The sequence below is a fragment of the Dasypus novemcinctus genome, chromosome 26, assembly GCF_030445035.2.
Source record: "Dasypus novemcinctus isolate mDasNov1 chromosome 26, mDasNov1.1.hap2, whole genome shotgun sequence".
Classification (NCBI taxonomy): Eukaryota; Metazoa; Chordata; class Mammalia; order Cingulata; family Dasypodidae; genus Dasypus; species Dasypus novemcinctus.
The window spans coordinates 56,871,319-56,894,475 of NC_080698.1; positions in this window are offsets into that span (position 1 = coordinate 56,871,319).

Consider the following 23,157-nt stretch of genomic DNA (forward strand, 5'->3'; position numbering starts at 1 on the left):
TTTTTTAAACCTTTTGAGGCCTGTCTTCATTTTTTTTTTAATATGCCAAGAGCCTCAAAATAAAAACAAAACAAAACAGAGAAAAGCTGGAAGTAGGGAAACAGACTTGGCCCAGTGGTTAGGGCGTCCGTCTACCACACGGGAAGTCCAAGGTTCAAACCCCAGGCCTCCTTGACCCGTGTGGAGCTGGCCCATGCGCAGTGCTGATGCACGCAAGGAGTGCCCTGCCATGCAGGGGTGTCCCCCGCATAGGGGAGCCCCACGTGCAAGGAGTACGCCCCATAAGGAGAGCCGCCCAGCGCGAAAGAAAGTGCAGCCTGCCAGGAATGTGCCGCACACACTTCCCGTGCCACTGATGACAACAGAAGCGGACAAAGAAACAAGACGCAGCAAATAGACACAGAGAACAGACAACCGGGGGACGGGGGGAATTAAAATAAATAAATAAATCTTTTAAAAAAAAAATGGATTCACGATCTTGATTAAAAAAAAGAAAAGCTGGAAGTGGCCAGGGCAGTGCTCAGTCTCCAAGAGGGCAGGTTCCCCGTGTGCCTTCTCATTTCCCTTTGTTGACACCATGGTGAGACTGGTGTTATTACTCAGCCCAGTTATAATGGCAGAAGCCAGGATTCAGGAAGATTAGGGAAGATCTCCAGGAACCACAAAGAGGAAACTCAGAGTTGGTGTAGCAGTTTGATATTGTTTATGAATTCTAAAAATAGATATTGGATTATGTTTGTAAACTGGTCTGCTCCTCTGGGCACATTAGATTATACTGGATTCAGAGGTGTCACTTTTACTTGATTAACAATGATTAAGGCTTTGATTGGACCATGTCAGTAGGATGTTGAGTTCCACCAGGTTGGTGGGCAGGAACTCACAGACAACCGCACCACAGAGAAGGGAGGCTGGAGTTTTGAGGTGGTGCCCCAGGAAATAACACACAGGAGAAGAACACGGAGGAGTAGAGACAGAGCCATAGACACAGTAGAGACCCCAGGAAGAGAGCGAGCCTGATGGTCTACAGCTGGCCTTATGGAGAGAACAGAGCAGCTGAGCTGGAGAGAAACGAGCCCCAGCAGAGAGACCAGACTTATCCCAGCCTACAGCTGAAATTGGAAGAAGCTGGGACCATGGAGCTTTGGGAGAAGCAGGAAGGCTGAACCCTCACAAACACTGCCTACCAAACATGTGGCAACAGACTTTGGTGGGGGAAGTAACTTACGCTTTATGGCCTTGTGACTGTAAATTTCTACCCCAAAATAATACCCATTGTAAGAGCCAACAGATTTCTGATATTTTGCATCAGCACCCTTTTGACTGACTAATACAGCTGGGTTTTTACCACCACACATACTTTCCAAAAGAAAATTTTCCTAGGAGCTGGGAAGTCTGCACCATCCCCTTTGCCCCAGCTCTGAGCTGTCCCTGGTATAGTCTAAGTTCCTTCTGCCTTGGATTAGGGTGGGTTATTTATATCTTTTTCACTCACTTTTCCATTCATTCCATTACCTAACTCATATTTATTGAACAGCTCCTAAGGATCAGGCACTGGGACTGGAGGCCAGAATGAACAGGACAAAATCCCTGTCCTCATGGAGCATCCATGCTAGGGAGACAGACAATCCACAAGTGATCGAATAAATGAAGATCATTTTAGAGCATCCCAAGTGCTACAAGCAGAATACAACAGGGTGACAGGGCAGAGAGGGCTGGGCAAGGAGATCACTTTAGATGGGGTGGTCATGGAGGGGACATTTGAGCTAGAACCCAAAGGAGCCTTGTGGTGGCTGGAGGAGGAGTGGTCCAGGTGGAAGGAAAGGCGAGAGATGGTCCTTGAGACTGGAATGACCATGGGATGCTCAGGAACAGTGAGGACCTGACAAGCAAGGCATGGAGCCCCAGGAGATGCCCATGGGGCTGCAGACCACACCCAGGAGCCCTGTCCCCACAGTACCTTGCCTGATAACTTCCTCAGAAGCAATGTGGCGTGCGGAGTCCCACCTCCAGGCTCTTGATGTTTACCTCTGGGCAGTGCTCTGGGAGGCAGTCACAAGGAACATTAGAAAAACATGAATTTTGGAGACAGCTAAATTTGAATCTTGGTTTTTGTTACCAACAAGATATGTAAACTTGGGTAAATCATTTGGTAGGGGACACAACGACATAGCCCAGATGGCTACACTAGACCAGGGGTTGGGAGGCTAGAACGCTGATGGCTCACAGCTGAGTCCTTAGGAATTGCCCTCAGGTAATAGGAGATACTTTGTCCAAGGTCATGCCCCTTGGACAAAGCGGGACATCTCCCGTCCAGTGACTGGCTGATCATGGGGTCCAAAGGTCTGGCCCCCTTAATTAGGAATTAAGACAAAGTGAAGGACCCTCCCAGCTGGGACTGGCTGAGACCTTTGTCGTGGCTGTGTCACAGCTCAGCTTCCACCTGTCTGGTTCCCTTGTGGTAGTTTGAGGTTCTCAGAGACCCCAGAAAATTATGTTCTTAAAGCTAATCCACTTCTGGGGGTGTAGACCTATTTTAAGTGGGACTTTTGGATTCAGATACTTCAGCTAAGGGCCTTTTTATTAGATTGCTTTGGTAGAGTGTGACCCAGGGTGGATTTAATCCTCTTACTGGAGTCCTTTATAAACAAGATCAACACAGGTGGGGAGTGGGGAAGCCATAGGAGCTGAAAGAAAGCCACAGGAGCAAAGAGAGAGCCAGAGGAAGGCAGCAGCTGGAGGCAATGCCGCCCTGGACCTTGCCATGTGGCAGAGGAGTCCAGGATCCCCAGCAGCTGGTCTTCAGGGAGAAAGCTCTGCCTGATGCTGCCTTGATTTGGACATTTTCCTCAGCCTCAAAACTGTATGTAAGCTTGCCACCTAAAAAGTCTCCATTGTAAAAGTCAACCCATTTCAGGTATATTGCAATTGGGTAGCCTAGATAATTAAAACATTCCTTTGCTCCTTTTCAAATGTTGATCCCCAGGAAGTGGGTGTGGCTCATGTGACTGAGCTCCTACCTACCACATGGGAGGTCCCTGGTTCTGTTCCCACTGCCTCCTAAAGAAGACAGTGAGCTGGCATGACAGGCAGGTGCAGGAAACTGATGCAACAAGAGACACAAGAAGGAAAGCATAATGAGAAAACAGCAAAGCAGGGAGCGGAGGTTTCTGGTGCCTCCTAAGAATGATGAGCAAGACAGCAAGCTGACGTGATGGGCAGGTGCAGCAAGCTGATGCAACTAAACGATGCAACAAGGGAAAAACCCAATGAGAGACAACAAAGCAGGAAACAGAGGAGGCTCAAGTGATTAGGTGCCTCCCTCTCATATCGGAGGTCCTGGGTTTGGTTCCCAGTGCCTCCTAAAGAAACAAGGAAGATGAACAGACACAGCAAGGGCAAACAACGAGGGAGTGGGGAGCAATAAATAAATAAAATAAATCTTTGAAAAATAAGGTTAAGTCCGAGTCTACTTCCTAATAAACCGTCTGCACAAAAATCTCCCACTAGCGAGCAGATGTGGCTCAAGCAGTTGGGTGCCGACCTCCCACATGGGAAGTCCTGGATTCAGTTCCCAGTTCCTCCTAAAGGAAACAAACAAACAAAAAACAACGAGCAAACAATCAGCAAACAAAGAGCAAAAACAACGAGCAGATCGACTAGCAAACACAACGAGCAAAAAACAACGAGCAAACCAATGAACAAAGAGACAAGGGAGCCAATTCAGAGGAGCGATGTGGCTCAGAGGTTGAGTGCTGGTCTCTGGTATGCAAGGTCCTGGTTTCATCCCCAGTCCCAGGACCTCATAAAAAAAGATTAATTTTTAAAAGTCTCCACCTCAAAGTCTGTTTTGCAGGGAACTTCACCTAAGACACACTTCATCTCTCTGAGGTTCAGTCTCCTCAACTGTACAAAGGGCATACAATGGAAACAGTTAGAGATAATGTATGCACAACTCCTCACCTAGGATATAGTAAATCTTTAATATTTTTTCCCTTTTCTGACCTTTCTATGTTATGTAGTTTTACACATGCGTGTTTCCCTTTGGGCCTAAGCCAAGGCTTCCCACAGACTAGATGATCAGTACACTCTAGATTGACTCAATATACAACACACAAGAAATGCTGCCCTCATCACCTACAGTAAGGGACTAAAGCAAAAGAAGTAATTTATCAGAGGATGAGGCAGAAACAGTTCATTGTCCCCCCAGTATCCATTCTCAGCTTCTCTCTCAGATATTTTGCTGAGATACATAGGCTCCCAGAATAAAGAATACATTTTCCAGCCTTCCTTGCAGCTAGTTGTGGCCATTTGCTGGATCTAAATGCAAAAAAGTTTCCCCCTCAAATTGTGCTCTGCCAAAAAAGAAGCATGCTTTCCCCTTCCCACTGGCTGCAATGTAGAAGTGATGGCTGGAGCAGAAGCAACAATTTTAGACCACAGGTGTAGAGAATAGCAGAGCAACTATAAAGCTGTCCTATCTACCTTGGGCTGAATGCTCTTTGGCTCTGCTCATCGTGGGTGGTGCAATACATCTCTCACCTCAAGTGCCTCAGTGTGCTCATATGTGAAATGAGAATAAAACTCTAAATGAGAACATAGACAATGGAGGCTCATTTTACCCAACAATTGTATTTTATCAAGGGGGGGGGAATCCTTAATACTACAGAGCTTGGACTCTTAGAAATTCTTCATTTTAATTTAAGGTGATTAATTAGCCAGGGCTACTATAACAAAGTACCATGAACTGGGTAGCTTACAACAATAGAATTATGTTGTCTCACAGTTCTGGAGGCCAGAAGTCTGAAATCAAGGGTGGGCAGGGTGTGCTCCCTCTGAAGGCTCCAGGGAAGACTCCCCCCTTGCCTCTTCCAGCTGCTGGTGGCTCCTTGGTGCTCCTTGGCTAATAGATGCATCGCTCATTTTCCATCTCCGTCTTCACATGGCCTTCTCTGTGAGTTTATCTCTTCTGCGTCTTCTCCTCCTCTTAGAATGACACCAGTCATTGGATCAGTATGACCTCATCTTACCCTAACTAATTACATCTGCAAATGCCCCATTTCCAAATAAGGTCATATTCTGAGGTTCTGGGTGAAAAGAGTTGGGGGGACACTCTCCAATCCCGTATGAACTCCTTAACTCCTTTTGTCTCTGTCTGCTTTGGGGAGAGGGTTTTCCTTTCCCTGGGGTGGGTGAGACCTAGCAAGACCAGGGCAAAGACCATCAGGTAAAGAAACATTTCTCCCCCTCAAGGACTCATTGATTTCCTGTAAACTAAACTGTGGACCTGGCAGGACTCCAACCAGGCACTGAGAGGCCCCAAGGCTGTCCCTATGCACGTTATTCTGTGATTGTTTAAATAATGTCAGAACTGCAGGTTCCCGTGGGAAGGAAGTCTGTGACCCCGGGGTTGGGTCATCTCTGAGCGTAGACCAGAAAGAAGGGCTTTCCTGGCTAGCGGAGTGGCCTGGAAAAGGTGCGAAAGTGACCATGACATGGCGAACCTGGGGCAGAGTGGATCCTGGAGAGGCTGGAGCGAGGGTCCTTGGGAAGTGAGGGAGAGAGGTTGTGAGGACAGTTCAGGGTCAACGCATGGAAGGAGCATGAGTCAGATGAGCATGTCAGTGGATCCAGGACCCACTTGCATCTGCCCTGGACACCTGCCCCTCCAGACCTCAGTCTCCTCCTGAGTCTCCAGCCTACTGCCCTCGGGACCCCCGGATCTCCGAAGATCCTGGCCTTATGTTCAAACGCACCCCAGAGATATCACCTTGAGGTCATCTTCAGGATTTTCACAAGAATACTTTGGCACCAGAATTCAGGCATTTGGACAGCTGTTAGTATGAACAGCAGCCACGCATATGCTTGAATCTCAAAATATGTGGGGCAATGGAAGGTGTATACAAGCAATTTCTAAAAGCTTTGACCACTGGGGCTCCTGTGTGGGGAAAGATGTAGTAGAAGTGCTTGCCCTGTTCCTCCTGCAGAGTATAGCTAAAAACACTGGACATTTTACATATAAAACAAGGTGACTCTGAAAGGTGGAGCTGAGGAATAATGGTGAGTTTCCTGGCTTTTCTACTTGCCTCATATATCCAGGCTGAGTGCTGGGGAAGCCAACGACTGGGCAGGGTCAGGAAAAATAAAAACAATAAAACAAAAGCCTGCTCTCTCTAGTCAAAGGACCAGGAGAGGGACAGCCTAGAAAGACAGAAAAATCTTTGAACAATAACTGTTCAACACAGCCCAAAAAACATAGAAAAGACTGGTCCCACTCTCACCCTGGCCAGCAAATGCCAAGCAAGGAGCCTAGACTGACAGCCATGCTCTCCAGCTGTAATGAGGGGCCCCTCCCCTTCATGTGGGAGATATCAGAGAAAACCGACTGGGCGCCAGGACTTTCAGCACCTGTGATGATAGTGAAGGCCACTAGGAGGCACTGCTGAGGCTCCCTGTCCAGCCCAGCCAAGGAGATCTCGGTGGAGATCTAGTGGGGGGCTGTAACTCCCACCCCTGCACAGCAGTGAAAAGAAACACCTCCTCCTGTGGGTATTAAAGGAAGTCAAGTGGGGAACCTGGATTTCCACCCCTACCTGGAATTTCGGAGGCAACATCACACTGTACCCTTCAGAGCAGTGTGAGAGGATGCCAGTTAAAACAGAAGATATATGTAAGGTCCAAAGTCTCAAAATGTAATCCCTAAATGTCCAGATTTCAAAGGCAAATCTCTCATCAGACCAAGATACAAGGAAATGTCAACCTAAACGAGAAAAGGCAGTTGACAGAAACCAACCCATGATGACCCAGATGTCAGATTATCTGACAAAGATTTTAAAGCACCCATCATGAAAATGCTTCAACTAGAAGCATGACTGAAATAAATGAGAAAATAGAACGTCTCAGCAAATGATAGAAGTTATCAAGAAAAACCAAGTGAAAATTGTAGAACTGAAAAATTCAATAAAATTAAAAACTCAATAAATGGATTCCACAGCAGAATGGAGAGGGCAGTAGAAAGAATCGGTGAACTGGAAGATAAAACAATAGAAATTATTCCACCTGAACAACAGAGAGAAAATAGACTAAAAACGAGAAGATCAGAACCTCAAGGACCCATAGGACTATAATGAAAGATCTAATATTTGTGTCATAAGGATGCCAAGAAAAGAGAAAAAATGAGGGTGGGGCTGAAACTATTTCCAAAAAAATAACAGCTAAAAATTTCCCAAATTTGGCAAAAGACATAAGCCTGCAAATCAAGAACCCCAAACAGGATAAATCAAAGGAAATCTGACCAAGACACATCGTAGTCAAACTTCTGAAAACCAAAGAAAAGCAATCTATGTCTATAAGGAAAAAACTATTTGAATGAGAGCAGATGTATCATCAGTGATCACAGAAGCCAGGAGAAAATGGCATAATATTTTTCAAGTGCTCAAAGTAAAGAACTGTCAACCTAGAATCCTAGAACCAGCAAAAAACATTTCTATAATTTACTTCAGCTGATAAAATGTCTACTCCAGTAAATTGTGATAAGTTTTGTATGTATAGTGTAATACCTAGACTAACCACCAAAAAATGCTATATGAAGAGATACACTCAAAAGCATTATAGATAAATTAAAGTGGAATTTTTAAAAATTTCATGTCCCTGACAGGAAAGCAGGAAAATGAAAACAGAAATTAGAAACAGAAACAAGAAACAGAAAGAACAAAAGCCAGTCTTAAACCCTAACATATCAATAATTACAATAAATGTAAATGTTCTAATATATAAATCTTCAAGGAAGTCAGTGGATTAGAGAGGTGAAGTGATCACTTCTCTCTCAGAAAAAAATAGCTATAGGACAGGTGGAGACTGCCTGGAGGACTACTCTGGGGCTCAGGACACCATAGGAAGGTAAGATACCACCCAGGAGAGAGGGGGCAAAGGAAAGGAGTCTTAGCTGGGTGAAAATCCCATGAGTAGAGCTGCAAAAGCAGCAATAAGTGCCCTTCCCCCACCAATGGAGCAAATAGCAGTCTGCAGACTTCAGTGACTGTGGACTGCAATGGCTGTGGACTGAGGGGGTTGCAGGGTCCTCTTTTCCAAGGAAAGGGGAGAGCGGGGACACAGCTATAGCAAATTCAGATTTTGGCCAGTAAACTTGGTCTGCAGCATTTTTGGGGTCACACACTTCCAGGCCATGTGGGGCCTTGACATTGTTTGCCCTGAGAGCCAGCAGGGAGCTAAAGATAATTTATTTCCTCAAACACCTTCCCTGCTGCCCCAGACTGGTTGCTGAAAAGGCAGAATGAGAGAGGGGATGGTCGGCTGAGGATGGAGAATGCTGTGATGGTTAAACTAATGTGTCAACTTGGCCAGATAATGGTGCCCAGTTTTTGGTCAAGCAAGCACTGGGCTAATTGCAATACAAGAGAATTTCAGGGACTTTAATCATCAGTGAGTTGATTGCATAAATGGCTGATTACATCTACAATCAACTAAGGAGATTGCCCTCAGCAATGAATGACGTCTCATCCAATTAGCTGAAGGCTTTATAAGGGGAAGTGATTTCAGCATTCAGAGAGAGAATTCTCGTTTCTACACCAGAGAGTCAGAGTTTCCTGGGAACTCATAAAGACCTTCCTCAGAGCCCCTGGTTTGCAGCCTGCCCTGCAGAATTTGGATGCATCTCCACAGTCATATGAAAAAAATTTATGAAATCTCATACTATTTTTGGATATCTCCTGTCAGTTCTGTTTCTATAGTGAATCCTGACTAATACAAACAACCTCTAAGAAAGTTTGCTCCTGAGGCTTGGCCAGCCCTGAGGACATTGTTTCTGTACCACCACATGCCTGAGGGGTTATACTAAATACATTTCCCCTCTAGCACTTGTGGTCTCAGATGAGAAGCCAGACCAGAAAAGTATTTGAAAAATAATAATTAATAAAAGAGGCAAGCAGGTGCCTTTACTGTTACCCTATCCAAGGCTCTTGGAAACTGGCCTGCACCGCATTACTGGATCCCTAATCCTGATTTGAGCAGTTAAATGGCAATCCTAAATATCTAGAACAAATTGAACCAAGAGGCAAATAACAGTAGCAGCATACAGCTACTTAACAGTAAATCCCTAGGCAAGAAAGAGAAACTAAACATCAGAGTAAACTAAACTTGAGAATCAGATGCCTAGACATCAGAAAAAATTACAAGCCATACCAAGAAAAAGGAAGCTATGACTCAGGCAAAGGGACAAATCAAATCTCCAGATGAGACACAGGATTGGTAACAGCTAATCAATGAAGTTCTCACAAACTTCCTAAATCAAGTCATGGAGTTGGAGGACAAATAGCTAAAGAAATAAGAGACATTAAGAAGACACTGAGGGAAGCAGACTTGGCCCAGTGGTTAGGGCATCTGCCTATCACATGGGAGGTCCTCGTTCCAAACCCCGGGCCTCCTTGACCCATGTGGAGCTGGCCCATGCACAGTGCTGATGCACGCAAGGAGTGCCGTGCCACGCAGGGGTGTCCCCATGTAGGGGAGCCCCACGTGCAAGGAGTACGCCCCGTAAGGAGAGCCGCCTAGCACGAAAGAAAGTGCAGCCTGCCCAGGAATGGCACCGCACACATGGAGAGCTGACACAACAAGATGACACAACAAAAAGAAACACAGTTTCCTGTGCCGCTGACAACAACAGAAGCGGACGAAGTAGACGCAGCAAATACACACACAGAACAGACAACCGGGGCGGGGGGCAGGGGTGGGGGAGAGGGGGAAGGGGAAAGAAATAAATAAAAATAAATAAATCTTTAAAAAAAAAAGAAAAGAAAAAAGAAGACACTGAGTGAGCAAAAAGAAAATATTTGAAATCTTTGCTAGAAAAATAACAGAGCTTATGGGAATGAAAGAGACAATAAGTGAGATTAAAACTACAGTAGAGGCACACAACAGCAGATCTGAAGTCATGGAAGAAAGAAGCAGCAAAGTGTAGGACAGAACAACTTTAAATGAAAAAGAAAGAAGAACAGAGGAAAAAGAATGGAAAAAATTGAGCAGGGGTTCAGAGAGTTGAATGACAGCATGAAGCACAACAACATATGTGTTACAGGAGTTCCAGAAGGAGAAGAGAAGGGGAAAGGGAGGAAAAAGAGTGTTTGAGGAAATAATGGCTGAAACCTTCTCAACTCTCATGAAAGACATGAATATATGTGTCCAGGAAGCACAGCATACTCCAATCAGAATAAATCCAAATAGACCTACCTCAAGAAACATAATATACAGAGTGCCAAATGCCAAAGATAAAGAGAAAATTCTGAAAGCAGCAAGAGAAAAGAGAAACATCACTTACAATGGACATCTAAAACTTGGTGTGGATTTCCCTTTAGAAACCATGGAGACAATAAGGCACTAGTATGATATAATTATGGTACTGAAAGAGAAAAACTGCTAACCAAGAATTCTTTATCTGGCAAAACTATACTTCAAATATGACGGTGAGCTTAAAATATTCACAGATAAACAGAAACTAAGAGAGTTTGTAAACAAGAATCCAGATCTGCAGGAAACACTAAAGGGAGTTCTGAAGCCAGAAAAGAAAAGACAAGAGAGACAGGCTTGGAGGAGAGTGTAGAAGTGAAGAGTATCAGAAGTGTAACCAAAAAGGCAAAAAGATGGATAAAAATAAGATATGACATATGAAAGACAAAAGATAGATTGGCTAAAATAGTAATAACATTGAAAGTTAATGGATTAAATTCCCCAATCAAAAGACAGAGGCTGACAGAATGGATAAGAAAACATGAGCCATCTATATGCTGTCTGCAGGAAATTCATCTTAGACCCAAGAACGCATATAGATTGAAAGAGAAAGGTTGGTAAAAGATATTTCACACAAATAAAAACCAAAAGGGAGCAGGACTAACTATACTGATGTCAGACAAAACAAACTTTAAATACACACACACAAAAAGTGATAAGAAATGGAGAAGGCCATTATATATTAATAAAAGAGACAATACACCAGGAAGGAGTAACAGTCATAATATCTATGTACCTAACTAGGGTGCCCCAGAATACATGAGGCAAACTCTGGCAAAACTGAAGGAGAAATAGACATCTCTAAAATAATAATTGGACACTTCAACGTTACACTCACATCAATAGATAGAACAACTACACAGAAGACCAACAAGGAATAGAGAACTTGCACAATATGATAAATGAGCCGGGCCTGACAGCCATATATGGAACATTGCACCCCAAATCAGCAGATTATACATTCTTCTCAAGTTCTTATGGTTCCTTCTCCAGAATAGATTACATTTTGGGCCACCACAAAGCTCTCAATAAATTAAAGAAGATTTAAATTATACAAAGCATCTTCACTGACCATAATGGAATGAAGCTGGAAATCAATAATAGTCAGGAAAGGAGGAAGTTTGCCAGTATACAGAGGCTAATCAACACACTCCTAAACAATCAGTGGGTCAAAGAAGAAATTGCAAGAGAAATTAGTAGATATTTTGAGATGAACGAAAATGAGAAGACAATATATCAAAATTTATGGGATATAGCAAAAGCAGTGCTGAAAGGGAAATTTATAGTCCAAAATATCAATATTAAAAAATAAGAAAGAGCTAAAATCAAATAACTAACCAAACAACTGAAGAAGCTAGAAAAAGAACAGCAAAACAAATCCCAAAGAAAGCAGACAGAAAGAAATAGCAAAGATTAGAGCAGAAATTTATGAAACCAAGGGAAAAAAACAATAGAGAAAATCAACAAAACCAAAAACTGGTTCTTTTCTAAAATCAATAAAATCAACAAAAACCATTGCAAGACTAACAAAGAGAAAAAGAGATAAGATACAAATCAGGAATGAAAGAGGGGACATTATGACTGATCCCACAGAAATTAAAAGAATCATAAGTGAATATTATGAGAAACTGTATGCCAACAAATAAGGCAACTTAAATAAAATTGACAAATTCCTAGAAATGCACAAACAACCTATATTTACTCATCACGAAATACAGGAACTCAACCAACAAATCACAAGCGCTAAGACAGAATCAGTCATCAAAATTTTCCAACAAAATAAAGGCCAGGACCAGATGGCTTCACAGGGGAATTTATCAAACATTTTTTGAGAAGAATTAATACCAATCCTGTTTAAATTCTTCCAGAAAAATTGAACAAAATGAAGCCAATATTACCCTAATACCAAAGCCAAATAAAGATACTACAAGAAAAGAAAATTACAGACCAACCTCTCTAATAAACATAAATGTAAAAATTCTCAACAAAATACTTGCAAATTGAGTCCAACAGCATATAAACACAATTATACATCATGATCAAGTGGGTTTTATTCCTGGTATGCAGTAGTGCTTCAATGTAAGAAAATTCATTAACTCAATATACCACATTAACAAATCAAGGGAAAAAAACACATGATCATCTCAATTGATGCAGAAAAGGCATTTGACAAAAGCCAGCATCCTTTCTTGATAAAAATAGTTCAATAGATAAGTATAGGAGACAACCAGCAAGATGGTGGCTGAGTAAGGAGCTCCTAGAGTCAGCTCTTGCTACAGAGCAGTTAGTAAACACCCAGAGCTATCTGGACCTAGCTGAAGCACCTGTCTGGGGGTTCCAGGAGACCAGAAGAGCGTCCTGTCGCATCCTTAAAGGAATGGAAGGAGGAGACTGCCCATCTGCAGAGAAGACTCATAAGTAGAGTTCTCCATACCACGGAGGCCGGTGCCCATCCTCCACTGGAGGCACAAGCTGCCTCGGGAGCTGTTCTGTGGCTGGAATTGAAAGCTCCATTTCCCAAAAATGGGGGAGGAAGAGACAGCTGGGCACCAACTTCATCTACTGATGAGTAAATTCAGTGGGCTAAAGTATAATCCTGAGAAGAGCTAAAGTTTGAGCCTGTCCAAGTCAGAAAGAGGCTGGGAGACACATCTTAACTCCACACCTGGCACAAGGGGAAGCAGGGCAGACTGAAAATCCCAGTGCTGGTAGGGACCGGCTTCTTTCCATCCAGATCAGATTGCGGCTCTAGCTTAGGCATCAGTGCCAACTCCAACAGGGAGGAAGCTGTGGGGACCTGCGCCAGCCTCTCCAGGAAATTACTGGCCAAGCCATGGAGGCCAGTGATCATCCTACTCTGGCAGCACGAGCCACCCCAGGAGCTATTCTGTGGCTGGAATTGGAAACTCCATTTCCCAAAAACAGGGGAGAAAGAGACAGTTGGCTGCTGATTTTGGCTACTGATTGATAGATTCGGCTAGCTAAGATACAACCCTGGGAACAGCTAGGGTGTGAATCTGCCCAAGTTGGAAAGAGCCTGGTGGCCGCCATTTTCACTCTGCCCCCAGGCTGAAGGGAAGCCAGGACTGAAAATCACAGTGATGGTAGGAACAAGTGTCTTTCACCCAGATTTGTCTGCAGCCCTAGCCTAGACCTCAGCCCCACATCTGGGAAGGAGGAGGCTGGCAGGCCCTGCAACAGCCTATCCAGGTAACTGCAGTACCTTTGGCTGGCACATACTGAAAATTGGAAGTCTACTGGGGCAACTGCAATCATTTTGGACCCACACTGCTTAGATTGTTGCCCATACCTGCAGCTCCATCCCCGCCCCAGGCAGGGGAGAAAGGGGCGTGAAGTTTCATCAATCTCTCTGGGCAACTACAGTCTAGGCCTGCATTACTTGAGTTATTCCACACAGCACTGACTCTACTCTGTCCCTACCCCTGGCAAAGGAGAAAGTTGGGAGAAGTTTCACTGGTACCTGGCACAATGAAGGCAGCTTGGGCCTCCACAGCTTATAGCATCAATTACAACTTTGGCTCCTATTGCACAACCAGCAAGGGAGAAAGGGCAGGAAGCCCTAGACTAAAGAGAAAACTAGACTCAGAATAAATACTCTAGTAATCCAGATGCCAAGACACCAAAAAAATTACAGTCCACACCAAGAAACAGGAAGCTATGGCCCAGTTAAAAGAAGAAGATAAGCCTCCAGATAACATAATGGAGTTGAGACAACTAATCACAGATGTTCACACAAATCTCCTTAATAAATTCAATGAGATGGCTAAAGAGATTAAGGATATTAAGAAGACACTGGATAAGCACAAAGAAGAATGTGAAAGCATACATAGAAAAACAGAGGATCTTATGGGAAGGAAAGGTGCAATAAATGAAATTTTTAAAACATTGGAATCATATAATAGCAAATTTGAGGAGGAAGAAGAAGGGACTGGTGAGCTTGAAGAAATGGCCTCTGAAAGTGAACATGCAAAAGAACAGATGAAGGGAAGCAGATTCGGCTCAGCTGATAGAGTGCCCACCTACTATATGGGAGGTCCAGGGTTCAAACTCAGGGCCTCCTGACCCATGTGGTGAGCTGGCCCATGTGTAGTGCTGATGCACGCAAGGAGTGCCATGCCACACAGGGGTGTTCCCCATGTAGAGGAACCCCATGTGCAGGAGTTCACCCTGCAAGGAGAGCTGCTCTGTGTGGAAAAAAGCACAGCCTGCCCAGGAGTGGTGCCACACACACAGAGAGCTGACATAGCAAGATGATGCAACAAAGAGACACAGATCCTGGTGCCGCTGACAGGAATACAAGTGGACACAGAAGAACACACAGCAAAGGGACACAGAGAGCAGACAATGGTGGGGGGAGGGGAGAGAAATAAATAATAAATCTTAAAGAAAAAAAAAGAACTGATGAAGAAAAGAATGGAAAAAATTGAAAAAGATCTCAAGGAACTAAATGACAGCAAAAGGTGTGCAAATGTATGTGTCTTGGGTGTCCCAGAAGGAGAAGAGAAGGGAAAAGGGGCAGAAGGAATATTTGAAGAAATAATGGTAGAAAATTCCCCAGTCCTATTGAAGGACATAGATATCCCTGTCCAAGAAGCACAACATACTCCCATCTGAAAAATTCCAAATAGACCAGCTCCAAGACACGTACTCATCAGAATGTCAAAAGACAAAGAGAGAATTCTAAGAACAGCAAGAGAAAAGCAATGCATAACATATAAGGGATGTCCAATAAGATTAAGTGCCGATTTCACACCAGAAACCATGGAGGCAAGAAGACAGTAGTCTATTATATTTAAGATACTACAAGAGAAAAACCTCCAGCCAAGAATCTTATATCCAACAAGACTGTCTTTCAAAAATGAGAGCGAGATTAGAGTATTCACAGATAAACAGAAACTGAGAGAATTTCTAAGCAAGAGACCAGATTTTCAGGAAATACTAAAGGGTGTGCTAGAGCCTGAAAAGAAAAGACAGGAGAGTGGGGCCTGGAAAACCGTCTAGAAATGAAGATTATATCAATAAAAGTAACTAAAAGTGTCAAAAGAGTGGTGAAAATAAAATATGACAGATAAAACTCAAGTAGCCAGGAATAAACTTAACCAATGATGTAAAGCACTTGTATTCAGAAAAATGCAACTCAATGTTAAAAGAAATCAAAAAAGGACTAAATAACTGGAAGACAATTCCATGCCCATGGATTGGAAAACTAAATATCATTAAGATGTCAATTCTACTCAAATTGATATACAGATTCAATGCAATCCCGATAAAAATTCCATCAGCATAAAAAAAAAATTGAAAGCACAATCATCAAATTCATTTGAAAAGGATAAACAGTCCTGAATAACCAGAAACATCATAAAAAGGAAAAGCGAACCCTCATCTCTAGACTTTAAATCATATTACATAGTTAGAGTGGTTTAAAAAAAAAAAGCATGGTACTGGCATAAAGACAGACACTTAGACCAATGGAACCAAATTTATGGTTCAGAAACAGACCCTCACATGTATTGTCAAGGGGTTTTTGACTAGCCTGTCACACCCAAACAGCTCAGGCAGAATAGTTCATTCAACAGATAGTGCTGAAAGAATTGGATATCCATAGCCAAAAGAAGGAAAGAGGACCCCTATCTCACACCTTATCCAAAAATTAACTCAAAATGGATCAAAAAAAACTGAAAATAAGAGCAAGAACCATAAAACTTCTAGAAGAAATTTTAGGAAAATATCTTCAAGAACTGGTGGTAGGTGATAGATTCTTAAAAGAGATAAGAGGAGGACTGAGATGGACTACTGATGTTTAATGTATGTAGAAGTTTTAATTAACTTTACTGTAGAAGCGTGGAAATGTATAGAGTGGATGGTAACTCATGGTGAGTAATAGCTAGTTTATAAATGGGGATATGGTTGAAAATGGTAGTCTAGGTATGTAGATGTCAATTGACAGAATGTTAGAGAACTGAATAATACTCAGTTCTAGGAATTGAATAGCACAGTAAACCAAGAGGTAGATAAGAATCATGGTTGATGGTACAGATGCAAGAGTGTCCTTTGTGAGCTAGAGCAAATGTACATCACTACTGTAGGGTATTGGGAATGTGGAGAAGCATGGGAAAAATACAGCTGGAGTGAACTATGGACTGTGGTTAGCAGTAATAATATAATATTCTTGCATCTATGCAAAAGATGTACTGTGTTGATAATGAGGCAGTTTCTAAAATGTGAGCCAAATGTACACATGGACATGGTAACAATCAGATGATATTATCTTATCTACAGTAAATGTTCCACCACAGTGTGGTGTGTTGATGGAGGGGTGTTGTTTGGGAATTCTGCACATGTGCATGATTGTTTTATAAGTTTACAACTTCTGTCATAAAAAAATATATTTAAAAAATAATAATAGGGTGGGTTGGAGGGAAAACACACCAAATATAAGATAAGGACTGAGATTAGTAGTAAGATTTTAACAATATTCTTTCATAATTTGTAACAAACATCTCACAACAATGCAAGGTGTTGGTGGAGGGTTGATGTATGGGACCCCTGTATGATGTTAAGTATGTTTGCTTTGTAAGTTCACAACTTTTACTATACACTTAAATGTTTATGTATGTTCATATATAAATGATATAAAGATAATAGTAATAGGGTTGGTTGGGGAAAAATTACTTTGGTTAGTAGTAATATTTTCACAATGCTCTTTAATCATTAGGTTTAACAACGATGCAAGTTATTAATGGTAGACTGAGTTATGAGAGTCCCGTATGATGTTATATATGTTTGTTTTGTAAGTTGACAACTATTATTATACATTTACTGTTTATGTATATTTATGTATGAGTGATATGCCTCAATAAATTAATTTTTTTAAAAAAGGTAAGTGTAGAAGGAAAATTCCTCAACATAATAAAGGGCATACATGAAAATCTCACAGATGATATATTTGCAATAGGGAGAGGTTGAAAGCATTCCCTCTAAGATCAGGAACAAGAAAAGGATGCCCACTGTCACCACTGTTAGTCAACGTGGTGCTTGAAATTCTAGCTAAAGCAATTAGGTAAGAAAAAGAAATAAAAGGCATCCAAATTGGAAAAGAGGAAGTAAAATTTTCATTATTTGAAGATGACATGATCCTATATTTAGAAAATCCCAAAGTATCTACAACAAAACTATTAAAGCTATAATGAGTTCAGCAAAGTGGCAAGATACAAAATCAGTGCACAAAAATCAGTACTGTTTCTATACTCTAGTAATAAGCAAGCTGAGGAGGAAATCAAGAAGAAAAATTCCATTTACAATAGGAGCAAAAAGACTCAAATATCTGGGAAAATTTCAAAACACTGCTAAAAGAAATCAAAGAAGACCTAAATAGAAAGACATTCCATGTTCATGGATTAGAAGACTAAGCATCTTGAAGATGTCAGTTCTACCCAAATTGATTTATAAATTCAATGCAATACCAAACAACAAGTCCAACAGCCTACTTTACAGAAATAGAAAAGTCAATTACCAAATTTATTTGGAAGGGAAAGGGGTCCCAAAGAGAAAAAAAAATCCTAAAAAAGGAGAGCAAAGTTGGAGGATTCATGCTCCCTGACCTTGAAGTGTATTATAAAGCTACAGTGGTCAAAACAACATTGTATTGGCATAAATATAGACACATTGATCAATAGAATTGAATTGAGAATTCATAAATTGACCCCTTGGGAAGCGGACTTGGCCCAATGGATAGGGCATCCGCCTACCACAAGGGAGGTCCACGGTTCAAACCCCGGGCCTCCTTGACCCGTGTGGAGCTGGCCCATGCGCAGTGCTGATGCGCGCAAGGAGTGCCCTGCCACACAGGGGTGTCCCCCGTGTACAGGAGCCACACACACAAGGAGTGCGCCCCGTAAGGAGAGCCACCCAGCACGAAAGAAGTGCAGCCTGCTCAAGAATGGCGCCACACACACATGGAGCTGACACAACAAGATGATGCAACAAAAAGAAACACAGATTCCCAGTGCCACTGATAAGGATAGAATTGGTCACAGAAGAACACACAGCGAATAGACACAGAGAGCAGACAACTGGGGGCAGAGGGGAGGGGAGAGAAATAAATAAATAAATCTTTTCTAAAATAAATAAATAGACCCTCACGTCTAAGGTCAACTGATTTTTTGTAAGCCCACCATGTCTTCTTTTTTGGGACCAAACAGTCTTTTCAATAAATGGTTCTGGGAAAACAGTATATCCATAAGCAAAAGAATGAAAGAGGACCTCTATCTCACTCCCTATACAAGAATCAACTCAAAATGGATCAAATACCTAAACATAAATGCCAGAACCATAAAATTCCTAGAAGATAACATATGGAAACATCTACAAGAACTTGTAGCAGGTAGGTGTCTGTTAAACCTTACACCTAAAGCACAAAGAACAAAATAAAAAAAATAGATAAATGTAACCTTCTCAAAATTAAACAGTTCTGCACCTCAAAGGACTTTGTGAAGAGGGTAAAAAGGCAGTGTACTCAATGGGAGGAACTGTTTGGAATCACATCCAACAAGGGCCTAATATCCATGATATATAAAGAGATTGTGCAACTCAACAACAAAAAGACAAATGACCCAATTAAAAAACAGGCAAAAAAAAACTAATAGACATTTTGCTAATGAAGACATATAAATGGCAAAGGAACATATGAAAAAATGCTCAGCATCACTGGCTATTAGGGAAATGCAAATCAAAGTTACAACAAGATATCATTTCACACCTACTAGCATGGTCACTATTAACAAAACAGAAAACCACAGTTGTTGGAGAAGATGTGGAGAGATAAGAATGCTTACTCACTGTTGGTGGGAATGTAGAATGGTGCAGGCACTGTGGATGTGTGTTTGGTGGTTCCTAAGGAAGTTACCTGTAGATCTACCATGTGACCCTGCAATACCACTAGTAGTTATTGTCCAGAGGAACTGAGAGCAGGGACACGAACAGGTATCTGCACACTGATGTTATACTGACGTTATTCACCATTGCCAAAAGACAGAAACAACCCAGATGTCCATCAACTGACTGATGGATAAACAAGCTGTGGTAGAGGCACACGATGGAATATTATTCAGCTCTAAGAAGAAATGAAGCCCTGAAGCACATGACAACGTGGAAGAACCTGGAGGACGTTATGATGAGTGAAGCAAGTCAGGCACAAAAGGACAAATAGTGTATGACTTCACTGTTACGGACTAAATACAATGCGCAAACTCATGGAGTTAATAGCGAGACTGTAAGTCACCAGAGGAGAATGTGGTTAGAGAATGGAAAGCTGTGGTTTAGTCTGTGAAGAATTGGTAAAAAGTTGTTTGTAAATGCCTGGCAATTAATAGAAATGGTGAAAGCACATCCTGCAATTTGTAATTAGTAGCACTAGCATATGGTTATGAGAGTGGTTTGTTTTTTGTTTTTGTCTTTGCTTTTTTTTTTGGAGTAATGAAAATGCTCTAATATTGATTGAAGTGATAAATGCACAACTCGGTGATTATACCAAATGCCATTGATTGTACACTTAAATAAGTTGTATGGTTTATGAACAAAAAATTAATAGGGTGGGCTGAGAGGAAAATACAGCAAATGTAAGACACAGGCTACAGTTAGTAGTAATACTTGGATGATGCTCTGTCATAACTGTTGCGAATGTTTCATAGCAATGCCAGGTTATTTGTGGTGGGGCAGGGTATGGGAGCCTGTATGATGTTGTGCATGTTTGTTTTGTAAGTCCATGACTTTTATAATACACTTATTATTTAAGTATGTTCATGTATGAATAATAAATATACTTCAATAAATTGTTTTTAAAATGAAAAAAAAGCTAGAGCTTGGCAGAATGGACTTTTAAAAAACAGCTATATTCTGTCTACAATAATTCACTTCAAATATAGGCAGGTTGAAAATAAAAGGATGGGGAAAAAATATGGGCAATAACTAATACTGTTGAGGATGCAGAGAAACAGGATCTCTACTATATTGCTGAGTGGAATTATAAAACGTGTCTAGACACTCTGGAAAACAATTTGGCAGTTGCTAAAAATACTAAATATGCACTTATCATATGAGTCAGCAATCATTCTCCTGGGCATTATTAAAACTTAGATCCAAACAAAAACCTATTAAAAAAAACTATATCCTATAATAGATGAATGTTTAAACCAACAGCAATAAAAAGGGACAAACTATTGATACAAGTTAAAACTTGGAAGGATCTCGTGGGAATTATGCTGTCAAAAAAGTCAATCCCGGGAAACGGACTTTGGCGCAGTGGTTAGGGCGTCCGTCTACCACATGGGAGGTCCGCGGTTCAAACCCCGGGCCTCCTTGACCCGTGTGGAGCTGGCCATGCGCAGTGCTGATGCACACAAGGAGTGCCGCGCCACGCAAGGGTGTCCCCCGCGTGGGGGAGCCCCACGCGCAAGGAGTGCGCCCGTGAGGAAAGCCGCCCAGCGTGAAAAGAAAGAGCAGCCTGCCCAGGAATGGCGCCGCCCACACTTCCCGTGCCGCTGACGACAACAGAAGCGGACGAAGAAACAAGACGCAGCAAATGGACACCAAGAAGAGACAACCAGGGGAGGGGGGGGAATTAAATAAATAAATTAATTAAAAAAAAAAAAAAAGTCAATCCCAAAAGGTCACATACTGCATGTTCCCATTCATATAAGATTCTTGAAATGACAAAATCATAAAGAGAACAGATTAGAGGTGGCCTGGGGTGAGGGATGGGAAAGGATGTGGAGGACCGTGACAGTGTGAATTTTGTGAATACCAATAAAAGATGATGTTTTTGAACTACCCATTCCTGTGGGTGTGAGGCCCTTCTGACTGGGCTACGTCCATGAGGCAGGACTCAGGCTGTCTCCGCCCTCTTGCTGGGTCTAATAGAAACAGAGACAGAGAGAGAAAGGCAGCGGCCTTATCGTATTGATCCTGCCATGTGAGAGAGAGGACAGCAGGAAGACAGAGCAGCCCTCGGGGCTGAGCGGTCCTGGAGTCTTGAACCAACAGAGCACAGGGGCATGGGAAGAGGCCCCCGAGGGCTGGGCCCCCGGAGCAGCTCGGGCCCACGTGGCAGGACAGAAGGCGCACCAGTGGCTGACTTCAGTGGGAAAGCACCTCCGAGGGTGCCTTGATTTGGACAGAACGGTAAGCTTTTACCCTGAAAAATTTCCCATTGTAAAAGCCAATGCATTTCTGGTACTCTGCATTGGTAACCCTTTGGCCAAACAAGACAAGGATTGACTCACGACCCCCATAAAGGGCGTGTTGGGGTCCCAAGCCCTGGTCCTGTGGGCGTGCACCCATAGTAAGGTGTGCCCAGACTGCAGGAGGGTGGGCCTTCACCCAACACGGCTGAAGACCTTCTAAGCAAAGGAAATGGGACACAGAGAGGAAGCCATGGGAGTAGACAAAAGCCGGAAGTCAATGGAACCCAGAGAAGAAAGGAAAGGATGCCGCCATGAGCCAACATTGCCATGTGATGGAAAAGCCAAGCAACTCCAGAGATTTCCAGCCAGCCAGGAGACACCAGCCCCGGGAGGACACCAGCCGTCTAGACCCTGAAGCTGTGGGCCAGTTCCTGTTGCTAAGCCAGCCCGTTGCACGGCATTTGTTTCAGCAGCGAGGAAACGAAGACAGGGGTATGACTATAAAGCAGTAGCAAGTGCCTTGTGGAATTCCATATCTTGATGGCAGTGGTGGCTTCAAGAATCTATACATGTGACACAGTGGCATAGAACTATACCCAGACATCATGGCAGTATCAATTTCCCAATTTCAATATTGTACTACAGTTACAAAAGATGTTTTTATTCGGGGAAACTGGGTGGGAAGCGCATGGAACCTCTCTAGATTATCTTTGTAACTTCCTGTGGATCCATAACCATTTCAAAATAAAAAGTTAAGAAAAAGTTAGAATGCAAAATTTTATTCTTTACTTTGATTGTATCCACATCTATTTATATGGATAATGATTGGGAGAATGCAAAGATTTGTATTTAGTGCTTTCTTTTTTAAGTTTTTAGAGGCAATGTTGTTTTTATTATGTTTATTATTTTTTCAATCTAACACACCACTATTAAATTGGAAAAAAACTGATTCTGTTTGATATACATGTATATGAAAGCATGTTTGTCTTCATTCATTTCTTCCCTCACTCAGTGACTCAATAAGTATTTCTTGATACCAAAAAACAAAAAAATCTTGATCATCTTCAACTGTTTCTCCGCATTTTCCCAACCTGGGAGGCAACAGGGTCATCCTAGTTCTCTGAAAGGTGGCACTAAACCCCCAGCCCTTCCGGTGCCTTTGGAAGCCCCCAACATCCTGAATGAAATCCTTTGCTTCATGGGGGCAGGAGATGTGGGAACCGTGCCCCAGCGATGCTGCTGTTGTGTGCACACACCTGCCCCTGGGTGGGAGTCTTTGGAAAGCGCATCTGGTCACGTCGCTGGCCCTGGCCTAGGACCGTCAACGGCCCCTGTTTGCCCGCGGTTCCCCGGCTGGGAATCTGGCTCCCTGCTTCCCTGTCCAGTCTCCCTCCAAGGCAGCCCCATGTCAGGACCCCCGCATCCCGGGGTTGCCCCCGCTGCTCCCTCACCCGTCAGCCTTAGGGCAGACATCCCAGAGCAGACCCGGAGACAGAGGTTTAGGCACGTGACGCGTGGAGGCGGGGGCGCAGCAAGGGCCCGGGAAGGCGGGCAGGGAAGGAGGGAGAGCCCAGCACGGGCGCCAGCTCCAGCCGAAGCCTGGGCCCGCAGGGCAATCCCGGAGCGCCCTTTCTACTTCCGGGTAGCCCCGCCGGGG